The 13,675-nt window shown below is 41.8% G+C and overlaps 2 protein-coding genes across 3 annotated transcripts in view; one reads left to right on the top strand and one right to left on the bottom strand.

The window, feature by feature from the left end:
• The window catches only part of LOC113430109 (vomeronasal type-2 receptor 26-like), a 161,684-nt gene that overhangs the window by 84,526 nt on the left and 63,483 nt on the right, over positions 1-13,675 (top strand). The window lies entirely within an intron of this gene.
• Positions 1-13,675, bottom strand: part of RPS28 (ribosomal protein S28) — a 197,842-nt gene that overhangs the window by 4,483 nt on the left and 179,684 nt on the right. The window lies entirely within an intron of this gene.

Here is a 13,675-nt window from a genome sequence, read left to right on the forward strand (position 1 = left end):
TGTCTCTTCCGACAAACAACCTTTGCCATTCTCTTTTCCCTTGCAGTTTCCACTATCCTGGCAAAAACTGTCATGGTGGTTTTGGCTTTCATGGCCACCAAACCAGGGAACAGAACAAGGAAACTCTTAGGAAAACCACTGACCAACTCCATTGTCTTAGGATGCCCCCTGATCCAAGCCATTCTTTGCACCACTTGGCTGGTAACCTCTCCCCCATTTCCCAACATGGACTTCCACTCCTTGGTAGGAGAGGCCATCTTGGAAATGTAATGAAGGCTCAGCTTTGATGTTTTATGCTGTCCTTGCCTACCTGGGTTTCCTGCCTGGTCAGTTTCACAGTGGCCTTTCTGGCTAGGAAATTGCCCGACAGCTTTAATGAAGCCAAGTTCATTACTTTTAGCATGCTGGTCTTTTGCAGTGTTTGGATTCAGTTTCCTCCCCACCTACCTGAGCACCAAAGGGAAGTCCATGGTGGCCGTGGAGATCTTCTCCATCTTGGCCTCTGGGGCTGGTCTCTTGGCTTGCATCTTTTTCCCCAAGTGCTTGATTATCTTACTGAGACCAAGTCTTAATTGTAGAGAAAATATGATAAGAAACAAGAATCTCTAAGAATCTCTTTATTTATTTTTGAGGCATATTTAGGATGGGACAGACCGTAAGAACCAAGAACCCATGAAGGCCATTTGCTCTCAGTGTCTGACAAAGAAGCAAACTATTCTCAGAACAAAAGGATGATTCCTAATGGGACAATGTGAAGACCAAGGGTGGGGAGAAGGAGAACCATGCAAGCCCTGCACAGAGAAAACCAGAGCTGGTTTTGATCCTTCAGTATTGAAATGGTGTATCGAATAAAGTTTTGCTTTTGGGAGTACAAAGTTCCTGAGAGTGCCTACTTCTGTTGGTGTCTTCAATACTTGAAATAGTTTGCTTCGGGACTGTTGACATGTAGTTCAAGTTATTTTAGATTTTATGATTTCTCCACATTTTAGTTCAGGTTATTTTAGATTCAGATAGGGCAACCGCGACTTCTGAAGGGAAGCCATTCCACTAGTTCGTTGTTTTTGCTGTTAGGAAATTCCTCCTTAGTTCTAGGTTGGATTTCTCCTTGGTTGCTGCCTGTCAGCGTTCCAAGTAAACCCTCCGTACAATTCAGAACTCCAAGACAAAGTCCATCCAAGTAAGCATTTATTAAAGAAAGTCATGTTGACCAGGGGTGGGATTCTAATTTTTTAACAACCGGTTCTGTGATCATATGATATGGTGGGTTGGGTGGGAGCAGCTTCAGCAGGTCTGGTCAGCAGATGTCTGGCCTTCAGGTAGGGGTCTTTTTTGTTGATTGATGTCACGGTCTAATTTGAGGGCGGTCGCGTACCACGATTGTAGCATTTCAGGTATGCCTCTAATGTTTCAGGCCTTTTTTACTTCTGGGTCAATGGCATTTTTGAAACAGTGCAGGATGATTCTTTCAGGCCAGTCCATGAGATGGCTTGCAACCCTTCTAAAGTCCCATACAAAGTCTGATAAGGGTCACTTGTTTTGTTTCATTTCCATTAATTTGTCCTCATTTCCCCCCACTCTGTCTGGATTCTCAAATCTGAATCTCAACAAATGAATAAAAGCATTGACATCCTATAGCTCTGTGGCCTGTTTGTAGTGGAGTTGGACCACCCAGTCAGAAGCATCCCCCTCATTCATCCCATCTGTTATTGCGGTGACCGGATCATACTCTCTTGCATATTGGCCTCCAAATTAGTCTCTGTGAGACCAGATTCGAGTGAGGAAATAAGCGAAATGTTCATGCCGTCCATCAAAAGTCGCCTTGAACAGCATCTGGTCTGGTCTGGTCTGGTCTGGGGTGTGGGGTGGGGAGGTGGTATTGCCCTGGCAACCGCAGGCTGAGCCGGAATGAAAGGAGCCTGACGAGGCATGTACCTACTTTGAAAGGGTCTTCTGAGGCCTGGCGGGGTTGGGGATCTCTGGAAGAAGGGCCTCTGCTCCGAGTGGGGGTTGATTAGGGGCCTGCCATGAAGAGGCCAGTTGTTGCCTTATTCCCTGCTTGGGGGAAGGGGGGTGGGGTGGCTGCCACCTGCTGCCTGTGCAGATCCCTTTGTTGGGAAGGGATCGCTGATTCTGTTTGGGCCCAAGGCGTTGCTGGTGCTGGCATCCACTGGCTCAGGATCCAGTCTTGGCTAGGATAAAATGCCCACCCTGGAGGGATACTCTCTGCAGGGGGTAATCTCCTTTCTGGTTGGGGGAGGGGGAGGACTGGGAATTCGTAACATACCCATTTTAGTCTTCATCTCTCGTCTCTCCCTTGAAATTCGATCCTGCCAGGCTGGGCTGCTTCGCTGGCCATCTCCAACTGATACCAGAGTGAATTCCTCTTCCCTCCTTAAACTGGGGAAGGGAAACGTGGGCTGCGTTATGCTCCAGCTTGCCTGGATAGTTTGTGGCTTTGAGGCATAACTTTCCAGCTTTAGCTGGTAGAGCTGTTGTGAGATTCCTGCCAATGATTAGCTTCGGGATGTAATCCTCTGGCTGCCATCTTGGGAGGCATCCGATGCAATTGGGGCTCCATACCTGCAATCTGTCTCCCTTGCAGTATGTCGAGGGCTTGAGAAAGAGATTTGTTCCGGCAGCTTTTCTTCTGGTCCCGTCTAACAACTCCCCCACGAGTCTGATCCTTAGGGCCAGGCTCCTAAATCTTGTCTCTCTTCTGCATGCCTCAAGGCCTGCATTAAATCAAGGGGGGCTGGGGGATTCAGCTCATCTTCTGGAGAGTAGAGTAGAGTAGAGTAGAGTAGAGTAGAGTAGAATAGAATAGAATAGAATACCTTTATTGTTATTGCATTCCATGAATACAATGAAATTTGAAAGCTACTCCAGCACAGTGCCCCATACTCCACATCACAATCACACTACACAGTTTTAAAAATTAAAATAATAATAATAGGACTAAATCACAAATGTGCTGTTTGATTCAAGATAATTATTACCTTGGAAAAGAAACTGTTTCTCAATCTATTAGTCCACATTTTGAGCCACCTATAACGCTTCCCTGATAGTAACAGATCAAAATATGAATGTCCAGGATGAGAATGGTCTGTGGAGATTTTTAGTGTTCTAGAGAGGAGTCTGGTCTTCGTAATCTCTTCCAAAGAAGAAAGAGAGCAACTGATGATTTTTTGTGCTGTGTTTATAACTCTCTGGAGCATCTTCTTAGGGAGCGCCCCCCAAGCCCCTTCTCTTTCAACTTCCATCTTTGCTGATTCTTCGTACTGATCCATTCCTGGAATCAGTCCTGGGGTTCAGCAACCCCTCTTTGGAGTGCTGATAGTTGTTAGAGTTTTGAAATAATGTCAGCATTCCAGGGAACCTCCATTCCAATCAGTAACTCCGAGACAAGCATAATCTCAAAAGTACCTTGATTAGAATAGCACCAGGCACATCTGTGGAATTTTGAAACTAAAAGTTTCCCAGACTTCCCACAATGTCCCAAACTACAAACTGTCTGCTTTTTACTCATCATCATCACATCACATGAACCAATCCCAAAGTAAATTCCTTTTTTCTTCTGCGCCACATTCTATGACCTTGAACTAACAAAAGAATTCTATTTTGTCTACTTAGAGCTACTCAATAAAAACCACCCCCTCCCACTTTCTCAAGCTATGTGGCAGCAGCGATGAATAAAGATTCCAAAGCTGACAGCAGGCTTACCTGTGAGCAGGCAGATCAGTGGAGAGGATCATGTTAGCTCCGGGCTGCTTCTGTCACGTGCTCTTGCTGGAAGAACCTCTCCCGGCAGAGCGAAAAGCTTGCAAGTCCCCCTCCCTTTGGAAATGGCTCCTGGGCAGCAGAGAGAAAGAGGATTCAACTGGGCTGTTGCTCTGCTGCCCAGGAGCCATTTCCAAAGGGACTTGCAAGCTTTTCGCTCTGCCACAGCGAAAGGCAGGCAGCAATGGCTGGCCTGGCAGGAGAAAGCAGGCTGCAGGCTTGTTGCACATGCACACAATGTTGTGCATGTGCGATAGGGACTGACTGGGCAGGGAGCGGAGAAGTGGGTTGAGAGGGGTGGGGCCAGCCAGAGGCCAGATTTATCGTTTCTCTGAACTACCGGGAACCGTAACAACCGGCTCCATTGAACTGGTGCGAACCGGTAGAATCCCACCCCCAGTTTTTGGATCTTTTCCTCTTCCTTGGCCACTTTCTGCTGAATCTTAAAAAAATCCCTCCTCCAATTCACCTCAGGGTTCCATTTCTTCAGCCAAGACAGTCGAAGTAGGAGGGGCCTCTCCATCTCTGGCACCACTATAAAACTCAGAGTCTCTTTAGGATTTCCTATTCTCATCTCTACTGGTTCAGTTATTAAAGTGAGCTTGGTCCCCTCCAGCTACAGTCCCATCTAACTGGCAAAGCCACAGGTGGGATTCAGCCAGTTCTCACCAGTTCTCCAGAATCATTAGTTAATTGCTTATGCAGTTCGGAGAACTGGCTAAAAATAAAGTGCAAGAGAGGTTTTTCTCTCTCTCTCCCTTCAGTTAATAGCTCCGGGCAGACCACTTAACAAGAACCACTTAACAGTTGCAGCTGGAATGCAGCCGATACACACTGAATCAAGACAATAAACAACAGAAACTGACAGGATTAGGGCAGGGAAACCCATCAATCATATTAACCTCTTCCCTTCAGGAAGAAGGACAAGATTACAAACATTTTCATTATAAAGAGTATTAAGTGTTGTGACTCCGGGGTTGGAATCTGTTCCGTTGGCAGATGTGAGCTTGAGCGAAGAGGATATGGCAGTGAAATATGAGCCGGCATTGCTGAGTGACTTGGATGGTAGCCAGGATGAGGAAATGGATTTAACTAGGAGAGACGAACCTGATTTAGTAGAGATGTCAGGACCTTCGATCTCCTCTTCCCCTCTGGCTGAGCAGCAGCCAGGAATAGCTAATCAGGAACACATGTGAGAGTTTTCCAGTGAAGAAGAGAACTTTGAGAGATCCTGGCTTGATGTGAGAAATAGATGGAGATTGAGACGTCAATCTCAATTGGGAAGGAGGCGTTGAGCCAATGACTAATTAAGGAGATTAACACGCCCCATAGAGGATAAAAGGAAATGGCTTGACTGGTGAAATTCGCCAGAAGCAAAGTGATTAATGGGAGTGAAAACACAAAGAGAACTCTTTGAGGCTTTGAGAATTATTGCCACGTCAGGATTGCCGGACAGAGTTTGGATTTACTGCTGAGGATTGGAATACCTCAGCAGTTCTCTTGTGGGGGTTTGTTTTTTGGTTTGTGATATCTCTGGAACTGCTGAATTTCGTTTTGCTCACCTGTAATTAAAGGGGAGACATAACAATTAAGTAACACCTCTGTGATCAGTTAATACTTCCTGAAGTTCCCTGAGACCTTTTATAGCTGCTGCAGTGTTGGCTACTTCTTGTTTCTTCCTGGGGGAAAAGATACAGAAGTGGACAATCATGCAGCTTGATCATACAGGCCATGAATTTAATGCATGTGTGGTCCAGCCAGCTGTATTGTTTCTGCTGTGAAGCACCCAATATAGAACATAGAGAACATAGAATAATAGCATTGGAAGGGTTAATGGCTTTTGGCAGCACACCCAGGCTTTCAATTGGCATGAGCAGCTGCTCTTAGTTTCCCTCTCAGCTGCTGCATTTGCTTTGGGGTTGACTTTTTTTAAAAAAGGGGGAATGGCTATTTAAATTTTGTGCATTGTTTTAGTGACTCCTGACACTGTCCTTTTAGAGTGTACTTCCGTCACTCTTTTTGAAACCCTCTAGTGATAGAGCACCCACAACTTCTGAAGACAAGCTATTCCATTGGTTGATTGGTCTCACTCTTAGGAAATTTCTCCTTAGTCCTAGGTTGCTTTTCTCTTTGGTTAGGTTCCATCCATTGTTTCTTGTTGTGCCTTTTGGAGCTTTGGAAAATAGATTGACTCCCTCTTTTTTGTAGGAGCCCCTCAAATTTCCTGACAGAACAATTAATCAGTGGAACAACTTGCCTCCAGAAGTTGTAAATGCTCTAACACTGGAAGTTTTTAAGAAGAAGTTGGATAACCATTTGTCTGAAGTGGTGTAGGGTTTCCTGCCTAAGCAGGGGGTTGGACTAGAAGACCTCCAAGGTCCCTTCCAACTCTGTTATTCTATTCTATTCTAAATATTTCAACAGTGCTGTTTTATTGTGCTGTTTTGTTGTCAGTTGGACTAAGGAGAAATTTCCTAAGGGTGAGACCAATCAAGCTGGCCATGCCTACCCAGTCACATGCCCACCCAGCCATGCCCACCCAGTCATTAGGGCAGTGAGACAGTCCATAATTGCTTGGCCTGCCCCAGATGGACCCATTGGTGTTCCAGAGAGAGCTCAGGGTTTTCTCCAAGGATTTGGTGGTACAGGAAAGGCCTTAGTCGGTGCCTGGAGTGAGTAGGTTGCTCTGGATTACACGTCTTCCTTATGTGCTAATCCTGGGGTATACTTTGGTTTACGGAGGAGCTCCAGGAAAGGAAGTAACTGAAAGGACTGTCTGGAGACCACTGGAGAAAAACTCAAGGTGAGTCTCACTAGACACGTGTAAGAGCCAATGTTAGATATGACCTCATTGGAATAAGGGTGGTAAACAGCACTATTTCCCCACCTTTCTTGTGTCTTTTGTAGCCTTTCAACATCCATATGGCGGGAAAGCTGGCTGTTATTCAATAGGAAGAGCCTCTCAGGACATCTGCTGGTCAGGCTATCCAGTGGATGAAAGCTTTCCAAAATCAATAGTGAGATGATGTCATATCAATTAATTAAATAAATGAATACTTAAAACTGTCCAGATATGCTAAGCAGGGTCAGAGATCAGGGTATCTGGGGCATGGTCTGGGGTGTGGTTGAACTGGTGACTGAACAGAACATGGACAAGATCTGGGCCCCTCCTGGAGCAAGAAAGTGGCCAGGAAGGTGGCCATGCTATACTATTGACCTCTGTGTTGGAGGGAGTGGTGCTTTCTACCTTGAAAGAGGTGTTAGCATGTCCCTTCCTCTATCTCCTTGTCCAAATTATTTGTGAACATATTGAATAGTACTGGGCCTAAGACAAAGCCTTGAGATACTCCACTGCATACTTCCTTCCATGTGGAGGCAGTCTCATCAAGGACTACATGTTGTGTATGGTTGGTCAGCCATTTGGTAGTGATGCTATCTAACCCACATTTTTCTACCTTATCAAGTACTAGGTTGTGGTCTACTTTATCAAATGCCGTACAGAAGTCCACCATCACATGGATTTATAATTGGTGACAAAAACTGCATTCAATAAATAGTCCTTCCTGGTACTACTTCTACATAGAGGGAATTGAACAGTGGGGTACCAGGAAGTTTCATCTTAGGCCCAGGACTCTTCAATACCTTCATAAACAACTTAGTTGAGGAATTAGAAGGGGAACTCATCAAATTTTCAGATAATGCTAAGTTGGAAGGAATAGCCAATACCCCAAATGATAAGCTCAAGATCCAAATGGATCTTGACATACTTGAACACTGGGCCCAATCCAACAAAATGAAATTTAATGTAGGGAAAATTAAGGTTTTACACCAAATATACAAGTAAAGATTAGGTGAAACCTGGCTCACAAGCAGTAACTGTAAGAGGGATCTTGGAGTCCTAATGGACAATTAAATATGGTTTATGCTAGCAATGTGCGGCAGCAGCCAAAAAAGTTAATGCAATCCTTAGTTGCATAAACAGAGTCAAGATCATGTGAAGTATTAGTACTGCTTTATAAAACCTTAGTAAGACCACATCTGGAATACTGCATCCAGTGTTGGTCATCACATTGTAAAAAAAATGTTGAGACTTCAGAAAGAATGCAGAGAAGAGCAACTAAGATGATTTGGGGCCTGGAGACTAAAGCATATGAAGAACGGTTGCAGGAATTGGGTATGGCTAGTCTTGAAAAAAAAAAGAGGAATATGGAAAAACAAAGAAAGAAAGCAAGGACTCTTTGAGAGATATCTTTCACTTTTTAGAAATGGCGCTTGCTACTTATCAGCAAATACAACAACAAATGGAGGAAACAGAAGAAGAAGAAGAAGAAGAAGAAGAAGAAGAAGAAGAAGAAGAAGAAGAAGAAGAAGAAGAAGAAGAAGAAGAAGAAGAAGAAGAAGAAGAAGAAGAAGAAGAAGAAGAAGAAGAAGAAGAAGCCATCTTTAATGAATTAAAAAATCTGACTAAGAAAGAGAAGAGAAAGAGAGGAAGGAAAATAAAGGACTTAAGACCTAAAAAAACACCCAAGAAAGAGAAAAATGAGATGCAAAACCAATACAATGCTAGAAAGCACAAGAAAAGAGAAATACAACAGAGAGGGGAAGCCAAAAAGGTGAAGGTTAGGAGAGGAGTGGTGGTGAAAAGACTAGGTGGGATAAGAAAGGAAGGGAAAAGGGGGAAAAAAGCCATAAAGGTATAAAACAAGATGGGAAAAAGAAATTTTTTTTAGGGACAAAGGGTAATGTATAATTTATAAAAAAAAAGGATCTGCAAAAGTACATAAGATAGTATTGTAGTATTTGTATTAGAAATAGAAAACTAGAATTTTATAAGAACTAATAAAATATAAAAATATAAAAATGCTTAATAATGATAGATTTTATGATTTAATAAAATATTAAAGGGAATGTTTAAAATATAGAGTTTATTGGCTATTGTGTTAATGTTACTACAAATGTATTATTGTAGCATTTGTTTTTGAAGTAGACAATTGAAATATTACAAGATTTGATAAATCAAAATATTACAATGTTTAAGATTTAATGATAGATCTTAACATTTAATATTATTGAGGAGGTGTAAAATGCTTAAGATTTAATGATAGAGCTTAATTTGTTATTCCCTTAATGTTATCACAACTTTTTTTTATTCTCTCTTTTTTTTTAATTTTTTTCAGTTTAAAATGTACTATTTAAAATGTACTAAAAAGTAGAATGGTAATTATGTACTTAATTATTTTATAGATTTATTATTCTCTCTTTTTTTTCTTTTCTTAAAATTTAATAGGTAGATTGTACTAAGCAGAATCAGATTGGGAACTAGGTATTATCTTAAATGTTAACCTAAGGGATAGAAAGGCATCATACTTCAATTAGTCATTCCAAGAAAAATCTTTTTTTTTATATTAAAGAGAATGAGATAAATGGACAATTGGAAAAGAATGGACAAAAAATACAAGGATAATGATTTAAAGTAAGACGAAATAAATAAAATAGAATTAAGAAGAGTGAAAAGCGGGGAGAAGTTATATAGAAGATATAGAATGGTTAATAAGATAAGTAATGGTATATAAGATGAGCATGAATTTAATTGAAGTCCATACAAAGAGAGGTATTCTGGGGCCAAGCCACTTTCTAAAAAGGAGTTTTATGTTTTTTGTGTTTTGTGTGTTTATGTTTGATTAAGAATTAATAAAACCTTGGAGGAATGTTAGACGAGAATATTTGTAAACAAGTCAGATGAAAATATTAATATGATGGTTATAAAATAGACGAATATAGAAAAGAAATGTAATTGAATAAAAGTAAAGAGAAATAATGAGTAAAGAGACTAAAGAGAAATAATCTTTGCTAAAAGATATTTATGTGTTTATAAGGAAATGGGATAAATTAGAATTATGCTGTATAAAATAATCTTTTATCTGCCTTGTAAAAATTTACAATGGAAAGAGGTTTTATGTTTGTAATGTTTAATGATGTTTTGTTTGTCTTTAAAACTAATAAAATTTGTTTCAAAAAAAAGGGGGGCTTGAGGTGAGAAAAGAGCCGAACCTAGATAGAATGAAACAAATTGGAAAGTTTGAGAAACAGAATGATTCCACTCTCATCAGGGTGATGTTTTATCTTTGAGGCGGCTTTGCTATTTCACTTCTCAATCCCAAATATTTTCCCTTGATTCCAGAAGATGTGTACATACAAGTCAGTTTTTCTCATGATTAGAGTTGGGTTTATATTTGACAGGATGTTACTGCTTGGCTAGGAATCATTACCTGATTAAGACCAACTCTTTGTTATCAGTAAATATATGAAAAACAATAATGCATATTAACCAAACATCTGTGAGAGGAGGTTGAGTTAGTCAACTATTGTCCAAAAAAAGATCTAGTTTTAAATTTGCATTTTAGAACAAACTATTCTGAAACTCAGTGTTATAATCTCTGTATCGTCTTTACTATCCTCTATAGCAGGGATCCCCAACCTTTTTGACGCCGCGGCCCGGTACCGGTATCAGCTGGGCGCCGCGCCCGGTACCAGCATCAACTGGGCGCCGCCATCTTTTTGATGAAAAAGTGCTTCCGGTGACCTCACCGAAGCACTTTTTGTCAAAAGATGGCGGCGCAGCACTCCGGTGAGCTTTTTCGGGTAGAAATGGCTTTCTATCCGGAAAAGCTCACCAGAGCGTGGCGCCGCCATCTTTTTGACGAAAAAGTGCTTTCGGTGAGCTTTCTACCCGGAAAAGCTCACCGGAAGCACTTTTTACCAAAAAGATGGCGGCGCCCAGCAACCAGTGGCCCGGTAAGACTTGTTCCGCGGCCCGGTACCGGTCCGCGGACCGGCGGTTGGGGACCCCTGCTCTATAGAACTATACACATTTGTATGTTAATCCTATTGATGAATAAACTGAACCTTGTTCTGACAAAAAAAAAAAAAAAAAGGACCAGGGGAGACATGATATCAGTCTTCCAATACTTGAGGGATTGTCACAGAAAAGAGGCAGTCAAACTATTCTCCAAAACACAAGAGGGCAGGACAAAAAGCAATGGATGGAACCTAATCAGGGAGAGAAGCAATCTAGGAGAAATTTCCTAACGGTGAGAGCAATTAACCAGTGGAACAGCTTTCCTTCAGAAGTTGTAGGTGCTTTATCCCTGGAGGTTTTTAAGAAGAGGTTGGACAGCCACTTGTCTGAAATGGTTTAGGGTCTCCTGCTTGAGCAGGAGGCTGGATTAGAAGACCTCCAAGGTCTTTTCCAACCTTCCAATTATTCGGTATTCTGTATCTTGAGTCCAAAAGAAAATGCAGAAAAAGTAAGATACAACTATAAAAATTGAACTTTTAGAGACCTTCTCCAATAATTTCTGATATAACAAGATTCTAATTGCACAAGTGTTATATTTAAAATAAATGGCTGTAGCATTTTTTGATTCAGAAAGCCTAAGTTCACAAGATATTTTGCCTTAACTGCACCAATCAACTCCCCAATCACCATTGATTGGTACTGAACCCAGATAAAGGAAGAGAACCAGACAACATCATGCTGCTCACCCCAAATTTTCTTATCGCCATAAGATGGGCCTTAATTGCAGCTCTAGATTTTGTTTGGTCAAGTTTGTTCTTAGTCCTGTGCCAGCAACGCTCCAGGCTTCTCTTCTCTCACTGAGAGCGATGGGCTTGCCAAGAGGGCAGAGTCATAGGGAGAAGGTCTAACTCAATGCCAAAGTTTCTCACCTTTTTCCAAGCAGCCACCAAGGCTTTGGATGAACCATCAGCAGAGGTGAATATCACCGGCATTGAGTAGAACCAAATCCCAAGAATGGGGGAATCACCTTGCCTGGGGTGGTCTCTGTTAATGTTGAAAAACATAGAAGACAAGATACCACCCAGAAGGACAGCAGAAGTCTTTCAGCTGGAGACTGAGCTCTCACCCTCCAACATTAATTACATAACATGTCCCAGTAGGAAGTGCCCCAGGGTTATATCTGTGATTTCCCCCCCTAAAATGCTCCAGCTACCTGTCTCCAGCTACCTGACTACATGAAATGCTCCAGAAGAATTTCAGGATCCCCAGAGGAGAAGTATTCCACGTTCTTGCATGGGTTTGCACCAAGGGAGGCTCGTTCAATCTCATTGTACATATGTTGTGCATTGACAATAAAAGTTTGAACTTGAAGTTGCTTCTCACTGTAATTATCACCATCCTGGTCTTGGAGGCCTCTTCTGCTATTTCTCCAAGGATGGCCTTGGATGTAAACCTCAGACTGAAGCAACGTGGAAAGGGATCATGTTGAGTGTTTTGCACAAGATTTATGATGGATGGGCTGTGTTCTTGAAGGTACCTTTCTCTCCACCTGAAGCTCAGTTTTTTTCTCTCTCTCTCTGAATCAGGAAAGCCAGAGGCATTTTCATCTTGTGAGGGTGATTTGAATTCTTCTAACTCTTCTTGTTGTTCTTGTTTAGAAAGAGGAAGGGAATTGATTCATACCTATCAATTATGGACCTTCTGCTTCTGGTGCTGCTGGTGTCCCAGCCAGTCTCTGGAAAGCTTAGGATGAAGTGCCTGCTGAGTTTGGAGCACCAGGATGGAAACAGTCCATGGAGCTATTACAAGCCAGGAGACCATCTCTTCAGCTTGGTCATTTCTGCAACAACAATAGCATGTACAACAATGCCTTTCAACACACCTCCTTCTAGGCAGTCTCACTTGTGAGTGGCTCATTGTGATGGAGTTTTATTCCTTCTATTTGCAGTCCCAACAGTCTTTTCTTCTTCTTACATTTTACTATTATATTGCGGACTTGTCTAGTTTCTTGAAATGTTTTTGTTTCTGTGGCTTCCGTCTTAGATGCCTCACGGTTGAACCCTCACAGAATGCTGATGGTATTCAACTATACTTCTCTGTGCCTGGTGAACTAAGCAACACTATTGATATTCAGTCTCTGTGCCTGGAGCCTGTGGGGTTCTGGATGGGCATCAACAATTTTCAAATAAACCATAAAAAGACTAAAGGTCTTTGGGTTTTAGGTCCTCTGAATCTGGGATTTTACATTTTTGGTCCTGGATAGGGTCCTGAATCTGGGTGTTCCTCTGGACTCACAACTCCTGTCCAAAGTGTAGATGGAAATTGTGGCTAGGAGAGCCTTTGCACATGGTTGTGTTGTGTACCACTTGATCCCTTTGGAACATAATTCCCCCCAATGTGAGATTAACCCTGACCCAATTGTCACCGAAGACATCTCTGAAGCCAGCATCCTTTCAGAAATGTTGGGGCCCCCAGGGAAATGGGGACTTTGAGATATGGTTACGTTGCAAATTGCTGGCGCATTCTCTCACAGTTTTATTTATATTTGGATTTAACTGCACTTAACTGCTGTTTTAACTGTTTTAACTCTTTCATTTACTGCACAATATTCAAAGTCACCTGTATTGACTATATTGTTATTATTCACCACAGTTCCATTGAAATCAATTTAACTTTTGTATTTGTTGAATTGACGCACAGTGAGTTGGCTGTGATGAGTTGTCCCATTCTAGAAACCAGCCCTAAAGAATCTTTGGAGGAACCCAAAGAGCCAATCAGATTGCACATGATACAAGTCCATATCTGGTACTACTTCATGGCAATTTACAGGGCTGCAGTAATTGAGGTATATTGATTCTATTTGGCAGATACAGTTGCTCAGATCTGCTTGGAGTTGAACTTTGACTGGGGAGTATTTTTATTAAGCGTACTACTAACAATGTTCAGTCATGCCTCCAAGGAAACTGCCCAAATTGATGAGGCAGCCAAGCAGAAATGAGTGGGTTGGGGATTTAAATGTTACTATTTCAAAAAATAAAATAAAATTGAGCAGTAGAAAGTAATTCCACAAAGCCTCAGGAGTTCATGGAAGCAAACACA

This window comes from Notechis scutatus, chromosome 1 (assembly GCF_049901735.1).
Source record: "Notechis scutatus isolate UNSWTSFEM ecotype Mainland chromosome 1, rNotScu1.2, whole genome shotgun sequence".
Taxonomy (NCBI): Eukaryota; Metazoa; Chordata; class Lepidosauria; order Squamata; family Elapidae; genus Notechis; species Notechis scutatus.